Source organism: Stegodyphus dumicola, chromosome 4 (assembly GCF_044657685.1).
Source record: "Stegodyphus dumicola isolate Sdum_Otavi_A_Nest chromosome 4, ASM4465768v1".
In the NCBI taxonomy this organism is placed as follows: domain Eukaryota; kingdom Metazoa; phylum Arthropoda; class Arachnida; order Araneae; family Eresidae; genus Stegodyphus; species Stegodyphus dumicola.
In genome coordinates this window covers 5,871,320-5,884,927 of record NC_140771.1, presented here as the reverse complement: position 1 = coordinate 5,884,927, position 13,608 = coordinate 5,871,320, and the positions used below count along the sequence as shown (strand labels likewise).

General features: G+C 32.9%; 1 protein-coding gene and 1 non-coding gene across 5 annotated transcripts in view; both read right to left on the bottom strand.

Annotated features, from left to right (window-relative positions):
- Positions 1–13,608, bottom strand: part of LOC118182375 (uncharacterized) — a 411,384-nt gene that overhangs the window by 219,684 nt on the left and 178,092 nt on the right. The gene's annotated exons all lie outside the window — the stretch shown is intronic.
- TRNAS-CGA (transfer RNA serine (anticodon CGA)) lies at positions 9,377–9,449 on the bottom strand. Its single transcript has one exon. It is a non-coding gene; the product is annotated as a tRNA-Ser (tRNA).

The following is a 13,608-nucleotide window of genomic DNA, read 5'->3' as shown; positions in this document are numbered from 1 at the left end:
CTTCTGTTTAGAATTTCCTTTTTTAAACTGCAACTATATTTTTGAAAGTATAAATTATCTTCTGCTACTTGACAGTTTTGTTTTCATGAAAAATGGCAACAATTTTGTTTTCATGCAAAATGGCGCTTTTAGACAAGCAATGGATGGAAGATTATGTTTGTGGTCTTTCCGAAGAAATTTATTCCTATCTAGTTATTAAAAAACGCTGTGAAAGCTACAGTTTTAAAATATCTAAAACTACGATACGAAATGTTATCAGCAAGAAAGGAAAAAAAACTTCAGAGGTGGCTTCAAGTGGAAACACTGGTCAAAATACATATGCAAGGAAAAACCGGAATGCTGCGGATGTTGCAAAGCAGGATTTTTAATGTCAAAATAAAATTCGCCAAGTGAAAGAACAGTTGCAAAATCATTAAAATGTTCAGTGTGAACTGTAAATAAATTGATTAAGGCTGATTTGAATCTTAAAAGGGCTAAAAACATAATGTGAATCGTCATTCCCTACGACAAATCGTCGAAAGCAGAACACGCTGCAGAATTCTTTTTGAGAAACATTTATCCAGACAAAAATCAAAAAATTTTGCCACCATAATTGCATTTAGTATGTATTTAAATGACCGCGATAAAAAGAGATGTATTTAAATCATCAAGCGGGAGATAAAAATCTTAAAACATAGTTCAAATAATCGAAAGAAAGTTTTCAAAGGGATTTATGATTGTTGTTGATTTTTCGTATAGCGGCAAATTAAAACTACAGTGTCGAGATCTTAACATTATTCTCGACACTAGTGTCGAGAATAATGTTAAGATCCACTCCACAACCTAATTTTTAAGTATGAAACACCTTCTCATTCCTCACAGTGCTAGTCATCAGTTGAACTACATCAAGACAAAGCAAGCAGCACACGTCAAAATCCACTGCTAATTTCTTGGAAAAAAATGGAATAATAAACGGCTATCAAGGCCAGACCCACCACTTTGTATCCCTGCTAAATCGACTTATGTAATCATCCATAGATTTTTGCGCTTTTCGACTTTTAAAAAGCAGATTGCCGAAACGTTAACCTACATCTTTCCTTCGACTTCGGAAAGATGATGAAGAGGAATGGAAAAAAATAACCTCTTCCCGATAGCATAATTCACAAGTGCATATCAGTATCGCCACTGAGAAAGGAGTTTCAAAAATGAACCAATGAGCTTCTTTTGCTTTTGTGACGCTGAAACTTTGAAGCTGTGGATATGAGCGCATGTTGTCGTTTACGTTTTATTTGCATTAGTTTCGCAGTTATATATGTATGGCTATAAATGCTGGTAAAATGTTAGTAGAAAATCCCGCTATGCTTTCATTTTTCAGAAGTTTATTTAATCGTCAACATTTCACTTTCGTGAAACATATCAAGCACTTATATTCGGATTAATGTTCACGGCATATTAACACTCTTTAACTGAGAAAATGACTCAAGATACAGTTAGCATCGAACATTCTGCGTTTACTAACACATGTCGATTAAAATAATTCAAGTGTACAATTTTTTAATTGATCTGAGATTAATTGGAAGCATTACAATGAATCTGTATTTTCTTATCTCAATACTTGCATTCTTTCAATTTCGAAAGTTAAGATCCAAAATATATATCGTGAATGATATAACTATATTTGTTGTTACCATTAAACGTTACATATGAATAAAATAAATATATTCGTTGTGAATAAGGTAAATTCATTTTGTTTGAAGAGTGTTTCTTGTGCAGGCAATACGGTTAAGAGTAAACTATTAATATGAAATTTAGCACACTAAATGTATAAGTATGCAAATTAGGAAAATTCACTTTGAATAAAACTGTGCATTGGCACAGAACATCCTATTCACAGAGACCGCAATAAAAATTGCTAAGATTTACACTACTTACATATGTAATTATGCTTATAATTGATCTTATTTCCCATTGAAAATTTTCACAATAAATCCACAATGCTTTAATTATTTTATTCAGGAAATTGAGTAGTAAAACATTTTCAACCATCTTGCTTAAAACGCGGCTAAGGTCATATGGAATGACAGAAATATTACTGGAAGCCCATTGGTCGATTCTAGAAAAATATGCCTTCCGATACTACAAAAAGTTTTATTGACTTGAAAATTACGGTGTAGAAAGATAGTGAAGAATAATGTTTATCAAATAGAACATTTAAAACACAACAATGGTAGGTAAAATGTAGCTGTAAATAACAATGAAAATCGTCTGTCTGCAAAATGTGCGAACAACCGTTGTATAGCGGCGAGTCTATAGTAAGCAACAAGTGAATGCTTGTATTAACAAGCGAATGCATTGTTGGTATTTTAGGTTTAAATGCGAGTAACTTGTTTAATTCGAAAAATAATACAAACTTGCGTTCAACCAAAGTGACTGATTTATCTTTGAGTAACGAATGTTTAGCAACTTCGCGGAAACGACTGAAAGGGCTTACTTTTATGCGATTTTGCCACAAATGAAAGTCTAAAGTTTGCATTAGGCTAATCCTGTTTCTCTACATCATCAATTAAAATGACGTTATTTCTAATTAGGTTTTCTCGAAATTCAAATAATCTGATACTAAATGAAGTAAGTAAACAGGAATAGCAGACAATAGCTTTCGAAATCACTCCAGTACTAGAATGAAGAAACACGCAACTCCCAAGCTTATAGTCTAAAGAATTTGACGCCAAAATAAATTTAACAACGACATTTAAAAATTACTAATGTCTAATTTTTATAGCTTATTCTGTTTTTAATTATTTTTAGTAATATGTGAATGAAAGTTATACAGATAATTATTAATATAAATAATAATTATTAGACCAAAGTGGCAATTTGCCCTGAAGGAATATAAATTTCGTTTTTGCGTTTTGCCTCGATTCACGATAAGCGTTGTTTCACTTTTCAAATTGTTGCCACCGAATATTATCGTCCTGTATTATAATATTTATAGAAAATAAATATAATACAGGACGATAACTAGAGCCAGCAAAATTTGAATAAAGTAATCTTCTATAGAATACGGGTATGTGGAAGCGATAATTTGAATTTGCAATTTGTTTTATTATCGATTGCATATTTTGTATTACTTCAACGAATTTTTGATTAACAAACCAAACGATTTCAAAGCGAGCATTGGCAACACTGTACGGGCAAAAAAATTATCTCCAGCGGAAATTCTAAAGATATTTTCATTTTGAAATTATTTTGCGATATTATTGTTGAACTGAATTTTATGGTATGAGTATGTAGAACATGATATTTAATAAATAAAGGTCACATACAAAACGTTAAAAAATGTACTTTTGGGCGTAATATAAAATCTGAATTCTGCCAGTTTTTTTAGAATTTTATTTTATTTTCTGTAATGCTTCGACTTTTTGTATTTACTTTCTTACGAGATCTGAATTAGCGTTGGGGTATATTCTCTTGAATATTTGAGAATCTGGAGTAAATTTTGTAAAAAAAAAAAAAAAAAAAAAAAAGTATAATTATTTCGATTTGCTTCTATGTTTGTACTCAGTCAAATGGTAAAGATGGACAAAGCGTGCGTTCAGAACTCCTTAATTATTCTTGTTTAACGTTTTAATTAACTACACACTGAGCAGTCTGATTGAAGCATGAAACTATGAATAGTTAAACTGTAGTGTAGTTTATTATTTGTGTTTTTTAAAAAATGATTTTATTAGCTACTTTTAAGTTTATTTTAAAGTTACATTTGACAAATACTTTACTCAATACTGCTTTAATTGCTAAAATTTGCTTACTAATTCTTTTTCGAAATCAATATTTTCCGTTGCAATATCTTTTTTACTTTCCGAAACAGTATAATTTTTCTCCTTTTTTAAACTAAAGAAAAAAATTAATTAAAAAAAATTCACTTTGTTTTGTAAAATTATTTTGTAATGATGTAAATAATTTGATAGAGGTGTTTATCCAAAATAAAAAGCAAACTTGGTAGCTGAGGAAAATTAAATGTTCTTTTATTATTTCAAAAGACGTTTTGTGCCTACTTCCAGAATATTTAGACTTGATAGCTTTGCGGTAAGAAAAGAAGCAAAAGGAACAGTCGATCTAGGAGAAGGTGCAGAAAGCAAGAGCGAAATGGAATATGGAACATTATTATAAGAAAAAGTTCGGTTTCCTAAATTTTGAGTCCAAATTCCGAATTAGCTACGTCATCATCATTATGTAAAAGTCATATGGGGTTGCTCATAGGGTCGGTATAAGCTACACAAGCTATAGCTTGGTGCTCCCAAAATTATAGTATAGTATAAATAGTATTAAAATATATTATAACAGATTTATAAAGGGCCCCATATCTCAAATAGCTTACGGCCTTATCAAGTCTAAATCTGGCTTTTGGTTGATCAAGAAACGATGCAATCCAGAAGAAGTTATTACTATGTCTAGAATAGAGAGATAAAATACCCAACTTGAAATGAGGACACTGAAAAGTAAAAGCATAGAAATACTGATTGCGAAGATACTTAGTACATACAACGTAGAATTCGTAAAGAGTAAGAAACTTCGCAGCCGAAGCGGTTTTAATTCCATTTTTATTTCCAACTGACATTTGTGGCCACAATCATTTACCACTCTAATCTAATAATCGTGCTTATTTACTGAACATTTACATTTTTGATACATTTGCGATAGGAAGGGAGTCCAGCTAAATTACGCCCATACAGCGCACACAGATAAGCTAAAGTGCGTAGTTATCCAATATGGAAAGTTTTGGTTATCCAATATGGTTGGCTTTGGTTATCCATTATGAAGGTTGGTTATCCAATATGGAAAGTGCGTAGTTCTCCAATATGGAAAGTTTCAATTCTCAGAGTTTAGGTTCCCAATTACTACGTTGTAGGATTCTCCACTGTGTAATTCTAAGTTACAGTTGGATGTGAAGAATCTTTTAAGAACTAGTATGCGAATAATCGCTTGAGTTCGTGAGACAGTAAATAAAATTGGAAAGGGTTAAAAGACCCTTTATTATTCAAATAAAGAATTCCTCTTTGGAGTTGTACAATAAAGCCGACACTCGGGCTTCAACTTAACTAAACTACACTAAACTAATCTTAAAATTAGAAATAAACTAAACTAATCTTAACTAATGAGATATAGCCGAAGCTATCAAAATTTTAACAGAGTTAGCCTTTTAACGCTAATTGACTGCGAAGCTTTCAAGGCCTAAAGTACGGCCGAGCGTAATAATAGCTTACAAGAGAGTAGCCTTAAAAGGCGGACGCGTGCTAGCCAGAATATCTGGTATCTCTCTCTCACTAAGACAGTGGAACTTCGCGGTTAAATCTCGCTCTTCCTCATTAGAATTCAGACGTGATTCTAAAACTACGTTCTGGCCGGAAGTGATAAGTTGAAATTAAGAAGCAATAGGAAAGGAAGTTTAACTCAAAGTTTAACTGTTAATAAAATTAACATAATCCTTACAACGTCATCTACAATCTTACAACTAGAAACGTCTACATCTAGAAATGGCGCAGTCCAGAAATGTCGTTATTTTCTTTCTTAGAATGAAGACGGGAGTTAAAGAGCTATTATTAATTCATTATTTGAAAGATAGGTATTTTATTTTTCATATATATATATATATATATATGTGTGTGTGTGTGTGTGTGTGTTTGAGCCAGTTGAGTCTTCTCTTATGAGACGACAAATGGAACCCAGTATTTCTACTAGATTACTTGAAGTTATCTTCAAAATGAGACGGGAACTCTCGCGAATTTTTTTTGGAGGAATTTTAAATGGCACAGTAGAAACACATCATTAATGACATTTTATATCGTAAAATAACTTCACTTATTATGATAAGCTCGAAGTATGCTTTTAACCAGTTATTTGCAGCTCCGTGTGCTGGCGTTATCGAAGAAACGTGAGAATCTTCTTTAAATATTTTTCAACTTCCTTTCTTTTTTAATTTCTTTTCTGTCCAAAAATCCTATTAATAATACATTCAGATTCGTAGCATGAGAAGAATATCTTTTTTTCTATGAATATTAATGCTTGTATAAAGAAAAATGTAGCAATTTCATTGTTAATTACGTGTTTATACACACTGCGTTACGAAAAGCTTTCACTGATAACTAATAAAACATTTCATTATTTATGCTTGGTTAGGGAAACTAATGTAACTTATCATATAAGACTGATATTATTTGTATAAAAAATTTAAATCAGAAAGCAAACTGAATTTATAAACTCCTTGTTATTCTATTCAACTTGAGTTTTTCATGTTTCGAAAGCGCAACTTAGATTTATATGTAGTATTGTTCTAATATAGGTATTTTGACACAAAATCGGACTTTTTCTAAAACGACATGCCAATTTTTTCCATATTTCGATTCTACGACTCAAATTATGCAAATTCCCAAGTGTTGTAAAATATCGCAAGAGTAGTTTTAAAAAATTAGCTCTCAAAATTTGATATATATTTATTAATATCTCTTTTTTATTAAACTTATTTGATTCTTTCTTTGATATTTTGAAATGCGGGTTCATTCCAAATAAAATTCGTTCATATTTTATGATTCATTTTTAAAATTCGTAATTTAAAATAATTTTTATAAATTTTTTGAAAAAATTTTGGATTATAATCTATAAAAGTTTTACCATTTTCTTAAAGCAGATATATTTCTAAGCATACCTGGAAAAAAATTACACTTTTTTATTCAAAATTTCCAAAGACGCACGTGAATTTATAAATTGGCGCGTTTTGAAATTTGGCATATTTGTTGAAAGCGATAATAACATCAAATATGGTTTAGGCACTTTGTTAAAATTATTTGAAAGGCGAAACAATGTGACATTTTTGCCGCTCCTGCACAATGGAAGGGAAAGAAAAAATAGGTTGCCATATCTTAAGAAGTTCCCAGAGTGAATTATTCTTGGCGCAAACTGAAAAAATACGCCAAGTTAAATTTTTAAATTTTTCCTTAAATTTCACACCATATTTTATAAAATTTAATATTTAGGCATAATTTGAGTGGTAGAATCGAAATATGGAAAAAATTGGTGTGTTATTTCAGAAGAATTCTGATTTTGTGTGAAAATACTTATATTAGAACAATGCTATATATAAATCTAATACATATCCTAAGTCGCGCTTTCGAGACATGAAAAACGCAATTTGAATTTTGTCAATCGGCCCCGTAGAACGGGAGATATAGAATGTCCTATTTTTTTTCTCAGTGTACATTATGTATTTTTATTAACTAAGTAAATAAAAGTAATTTTATATTGCTTTAATTATCATGAAAGTATTTGTATGTCTGTAATTATCATGAAAATAGTTTGTAAAGTTTTTTTTTTTTTTTTTTTTTTTTTTTTTTTTGTGTGTGTGTGTACATAAGACTGGCATTATTTGTATAAAAAAATTTTAATCAGAAAAGGAAACTGAATATACTGCCAACTCCTTAGAATGAGCCAGCCCACCAGCGGCCGAGCAGTAAAGTCGCTGAACACTGGTAGTTCGGGCCGAGGTTCGAATCCCGCGAACGGGCTGGCTGTATGGGTGTTTTCGTGGTTTTCCCCATGTGTAACGTGTATACGAGCCAGTTCCCTTAGAAAGTCCACCACGAAGGCATCCCTCCCCTTAGGCAGATAGCCCTAGTGTGCTTTGCCATCATTAAATACACCACACCACACCTTAGAATGAGCCTTTCCAGCCCTTTGTTCTCCAGATCTGAAGTTTCTCTAAGAAAAAAGTCATCTTAGTAAGAAAATTGAACATCGATACGATAAATTGAAGAAGGACTGGAAAAAAAAAATGTATGTCAACGCTTAACTCTGTATCGAAAATTCTAAACGTCTACTGCTGTGCTGTTTTTAAAAATTTTATATTTTTGTTGTTAGATTGTAAATGGAGTAAGTAAAATGACAATGATGCTTAATACAAAAGTTAAAAAGACAAAAAAAAGTTATTAGTCGAGATTGAGTGCAACAGCAGACTGGCAGACTGTGAGCTCAGCGAGTGTTCATAAAGCCTTAACAAAACCTTCAGGGCGAGCGTTAAAATCTGAATCCTTTCAGATTTCTTTATTATATGTTTAGAGCATTACTTGGATTTTCGTGATTTTACCACGAATATATTTCCCTCTATAAACATTAGTTGTCTAATCTGGAATTAACTAATTAAATAGTTCAGCGATTTCATACTACAGACACTCTTCAGACGATGAACTAGGACAAATTCTTGCTATACCTGTAATATAACTTCTCGAATAGGTATTACAGTACAATTCTAATTATCCGAACTCCGACTATCCGAATCACTTTCAGAATTTCAGAATCAACCGAAGAAGAGAAGGAAAAGGTGAAAAAGGAAAAAGAAGCTCAAGAAATGGAAGGGGAACAGACAGGAGAAGATGAGGATGACGTGTCACTTGAAGAATTAAGGAACATTCTTTTGAAAATTCCTGGATGTTTAGAAGTTAGTACTGGGGATACAGCAGAATGAATGGTGCGTGTTCGTCAGACCCTGTGTTTCGAATTCTAAATGATGAACTTATTGAAAGTGTGAAAAAAGAAAGTGTCGAGGAAGAAGATGACCTTAATGTCGAAGCAGACGCGGGACCATCAGCTAGGGAACCGTCTGCCAAATTTGAAACCGCGTTTAAGTGGATGGAGTGACAGCTCGAGTGTGACCCCATGCAAATTCTCTTTGTTAAACAGATACGCGACTTAGCTACCCGAAAACGGATGAAGACAGTCAAACAAGCGCTGTACAGTACTCTATATAATACGCGCGCAAAAATGTTGCCTTTTCATTTTAATTAATTAAAGCCTCTTTTTCTTTAAAAATAGTTTTCTGCTCCCATTTTGAACATACAGTATATACAGTAATTAATTAAAGTGTTCTTTGGAAACAATTTTTTCTTTGGACAAACCTTTTCTTTGGAAAAAATTCAATTATACGAATTTTTGATTATCCGAATGCGGCTGGTCCAAATTGATTCGGATAACTGAATCCTTGTATGAATTTCCTTGTTACTATGAACAAAACATTAATAACAATATTTAGATATCATTATATTCTTAATAAGCTCAGACAGAAAAGCGGTTAGTGACTCTGGCTGCTGTATAAGGGCTCAGGTTCTAATCCTGGAGAAGGAAGGATGTAATTTATCCATTCCTTCTTAGGAGGCAACGGTAGCCCACGTATTAGGTGCCTCCATAATAGACAGACCACCGCTTCCGCCCTTAGTAGCGGCCATAGTTTATAAACGGCTACAGCCTGCCACTGGGAAAAAAAACATATTCTTCATCTATTCTAAATACAAAATTCCTTATGTTGTACAGACATTAGAATTTTTTGGAAGCAGGAGATGTGAAAAATGAGCAACGCCCTCGCTGGGACTCGAACCACGGACATCTCGAATTCGAGTCGAGCGTGCTGACCACTACACTACGAAGGCCTGCTAAGAATGCGGGAAAAATACCTTATATACCCTCCTTTTAAAGGGCAATTGGGGATTAGGGTACCCAATCGCCAAAATCTTGGTGGTGGAAAATCATCATTCGCCACCTTTTAGTTCGGGTGCCACTGTAGAAACTTTTTTTTTTTTTTTTTTTTTTTTTGTAGCAGGAGATGTGAAAAATGAGCAATGCCTTCGCCGGGACTCGAACCACGAGCCTAATTTAACGAATGAATATCATTTGAAGAAAGCGTAAAAGAAATAGAACGCATATGACATACGTAAAAACTGTTTCAATCAATTCGTTTAAATTTTTCTTCGGCAATTCAATTTTAAAATCCGCCTTTCTTAACAGCCCCACGATTTTATTTTCTATCACATGAGAAAAAAATAAGTCACGATAGCTAAAAAAAGTGACTATTTTTATATTTTTTCTCGTAATTGATTAAAACGATGTAATTTAAAAAGGTGTTTTTACACATTACGTTAACACTAGGTGTCACTCAGCTGTTCTCCACTAATACATTTAATTGCGAAAGACCTTCTAATAGTACTTAAACTACACATAACGACACGTAAGATTGGCTTCTAATTTATTAATGTCTTCTTTATTCAAGTTTAAAATCTATGATTTAATAATCTAGCCGTCAATCAAGTAATGCAATCTAGGCACTCTTATGAATTTCCTTTCGGCAGCAGCACAAGCACACTCCTTTCGAGATTATTAATGAGAGTGGCAAGTTTTAATTAGTTTTAATTAGGTTATAAGGATTGTCTCCTTTGGTGTTGTCTTTGCGTCCAGTTTTCAGAATTTTTAATGAAATTCGCTAATGAATTTTTCATTTCCTGTGCTTTCTTCGTAAATTCGTTATGAAATAGAATTTGATGAAGTGAAGCCGTTGCGAGATATGGAAGTGTTTCTTTTCCCTTAAAAATTGATTAAAGTTTTACAAAATATGAAATAGATAATAAAACAAATTCGGGCTTCTGGGTACCCATGTTCGAGAAGAGGACTACATTATTCAAAATTTGATGGTTCTAGGTACCGCTGTTTTTTCACAATGTGAGAAATGTGTTAACATTACTTATTTTAATAATTCATAAAATTCGGAGCATAAACTTTTCTCAGTGTAATGAAAATAAAATCTGGAAGCACTCAGATTTTATGTTACGCTCAAAGGGACGTTTTTTAACGCTTTGTGTGTTACCTCTATTTATTCAATATCATGTTCTTCGCACGTAAACCGCACAAAATTCAATTCAACAGCAGCATCACAAAATGTTTGAAAACAGCATAACTTTATAATTTCCGCGCTGGAGATAAAAATTTTATTTTCCGTACAGTGTTGCCATTCATCGCTTTGAACTCATTCCTCGCTTTGAAGTTTGTTAATCAAAAATTCATTAAAGTGTTACAAAATATGAAATGAATTGAAACAAATTCAAAATTAGGCTGTTCGGGGGGAGGATTACGTTATTCAGAATTTGATGGCTCTAGATTCCGTCGTTTTTTCACATTGCCAGAAACATACATGTATTCATGCAGATTCTTCATTATTTAATTTCTTTATATATAACACAGGGCGATAATATTGGGTGGTAACAATTTAAAAAGTGATTCGCCGTTTATAGTGAATCAACGCAAAATTCCAAAACGAAATTAATAACCCTTATGGGCTAACACTCTTTGCGCTAATAAAAAAACGTTTTGCAAGTTATTAGGCTAACAGAACTGCGCATTGATATGACGAATTGAGAAAAGACAGAAAAAAAAAATACAAACATGTATGCCAGCACTTTATACTTCATCGGGAATTCTAAACACATGCAGTTTTAAATTTTTGTTATTTTGCTGTTAAGTTGTATATGGCGTAAGTGCGAAGAAAATGATGCTTAACAATAAAGCTAAAAAGACAAAAATTGGGTTAGTTAATATTATACCTATTTATTCATGTCTAATACTATACACATATTCACATTTATTTATAACATACGCTGAAATATAAATTTATTCCAAGCATTTTTGAAGCAAATTTTCGGAAATATTTATATAGTGTTTCTAATAACGAATAATTTATTAATTTTCTGAGGTTTATTTGTTTCCTCACAAGCTTCGCTATAATCTTTAAAATATTCTGAATTCTGTTGCCACTTCTGTATTTTGCTTATATTAATGGTATTTATAAATTAGATCATTTTTCTCTCACCATAACCTTAAGCGCATAATTTACTAAAATAGCTAGTACCAAACCTCCACTCAGAAGAGACTATTAAAGGTTTCTCTAACTTAAATTTACATATTTAGAACTTATACTCGTGGAAATTCCCTCAAATGCATCTCCAGCTATTACTTTTATCTCCACCCCTTAGTTACCAGAATTTGTTATACACTCAGAAACGATTTGAAAGGTTAAAAGATCAGAAACCTTTGCATAAATGAAAGTAAGAAAGGGGAAATTAAAATAAAAACATCCAGCTCTTTAATGTTTATCACGTGCGCAATAAACTTGTAACCAGTTCTTACGAGTTTAATCCAGTTGGACATCGAAGATGAACTCATATATACGCCAGTTGTGGAAGATAATATTAGCATTTCATTTCATAAACAAATATATTTAACATTTCGTTCGAAGAGAAAATTTTCAGCCAAGGATAGCGTTACCAGACGACCGGGATTATCTTGGACATTTCGGGATTTGTTATAATTATGTCCGGGGCTGTGTCCGGGATTGAAAATGTGTCCCGAATTACCAGAATGATTTACAGCTTCATCTAGTTAATTAGTTCTACCTCTAAATACTGCATGAGCTCTAGCAGAAGAATTTTTGTATGAACAGTATTTGGTCTTCGGAAGAAGATTCCTTAGAGGTATGAACAATAAATATTGTTACGGATTCGGTACTTAAAAAGCTAATGTTAGTTCAATTATAAATTAATTGGTTTTATTTCCCGCGCAGTGCAGCGCGTGACGAATATTAAAAGAAGAAAGCTAAGCCGGAAAATTAAAAATACAAGAGCGCGTGCATTAAATAAATAAATATCTCTTTTTGATTTCGAGAAAGTACTGGAAAATTCTAGCGCGTGATTTTAAAAGCTTATAAAAGGAGGAAAACATCTCAGTTAGTAGTAGTTGCTTAGTTTGTTGTTTAGAAAACTGCTCTTGTTGATTGTAGCGAATTCGCGGATTAGCGTTCTTTAGCTGTTATGAATTACGTTCTATTGTACATTTGAGTAGTTAAAAGATAACTACTGTGAGATATTGTAATACTGCATGATAATTTGAGAAAATTTAAGCATTTTTGTTGTGATAATAATAAATTTTTGTTCATTTTTCATCGGATTTGTGCATTCATTTCATAACGAACCCGTACGTACGCAACAATTTTTGGTGTCAGAAGTGGGATATTGAATGCCAATAACAAGAGCGATGGAAGAACAATTCGGGCAAATGATGACTGCATTTGCTGCTTTCCAAGAAAAGATGGAAGGAGCCGTCAACTCCGTTAAGGAAGATATAAAATCTGTACAAGAAAAAATGGATGCTGGTTAAATATCCGTTAAGGAAGAAATGAAATTTCTTAAAGACGAGATGAAAGCAGGTCAGGACGAAATGAAAAGAGAAATTACCTACGCAATAGAAAATAAATTTGAGGCTATGGAAGGCAGAATAGACGCGGTTGAAATTAAAGTTGGACAAATTGAAGAAAACGTTTCCTCTGTGAAAGCGCAAATAGAACACAGAGTTTCGGCCGTGCAACAACAAATAGGTTACAAAGTTGATTCAGTCAAAGAAGAAATAGAAGGAAGAGTTTGTTCCGTTAAACAACAAATCAAACAACAAATTGATGAGAGAGTTTCTGCAGTTGCCAAAGAAATGGATACTTTAAAGAAATTCGTAGCGTCGGCAGGGAGCGGGAGTGATGATTTTAAATTCTTACCGATGCCTGCTCGTCCATCTCTGAAGCTATCCACATATGATGGGAAGACATCCTGGCAAGTGTATAAGACCCAGTTTCCTATCGTTGCGGATGCGAATGGATGGGATTCCCAAGCTAAGGCCTGTCATCTCGCCGCTTCTCTGAGAGCAGACGCAGCGGATACCCTGCAGACGCTTCCCGAAAATCTAAGGCTAGACTTCGAAGCTCTATCCGGCGCATTG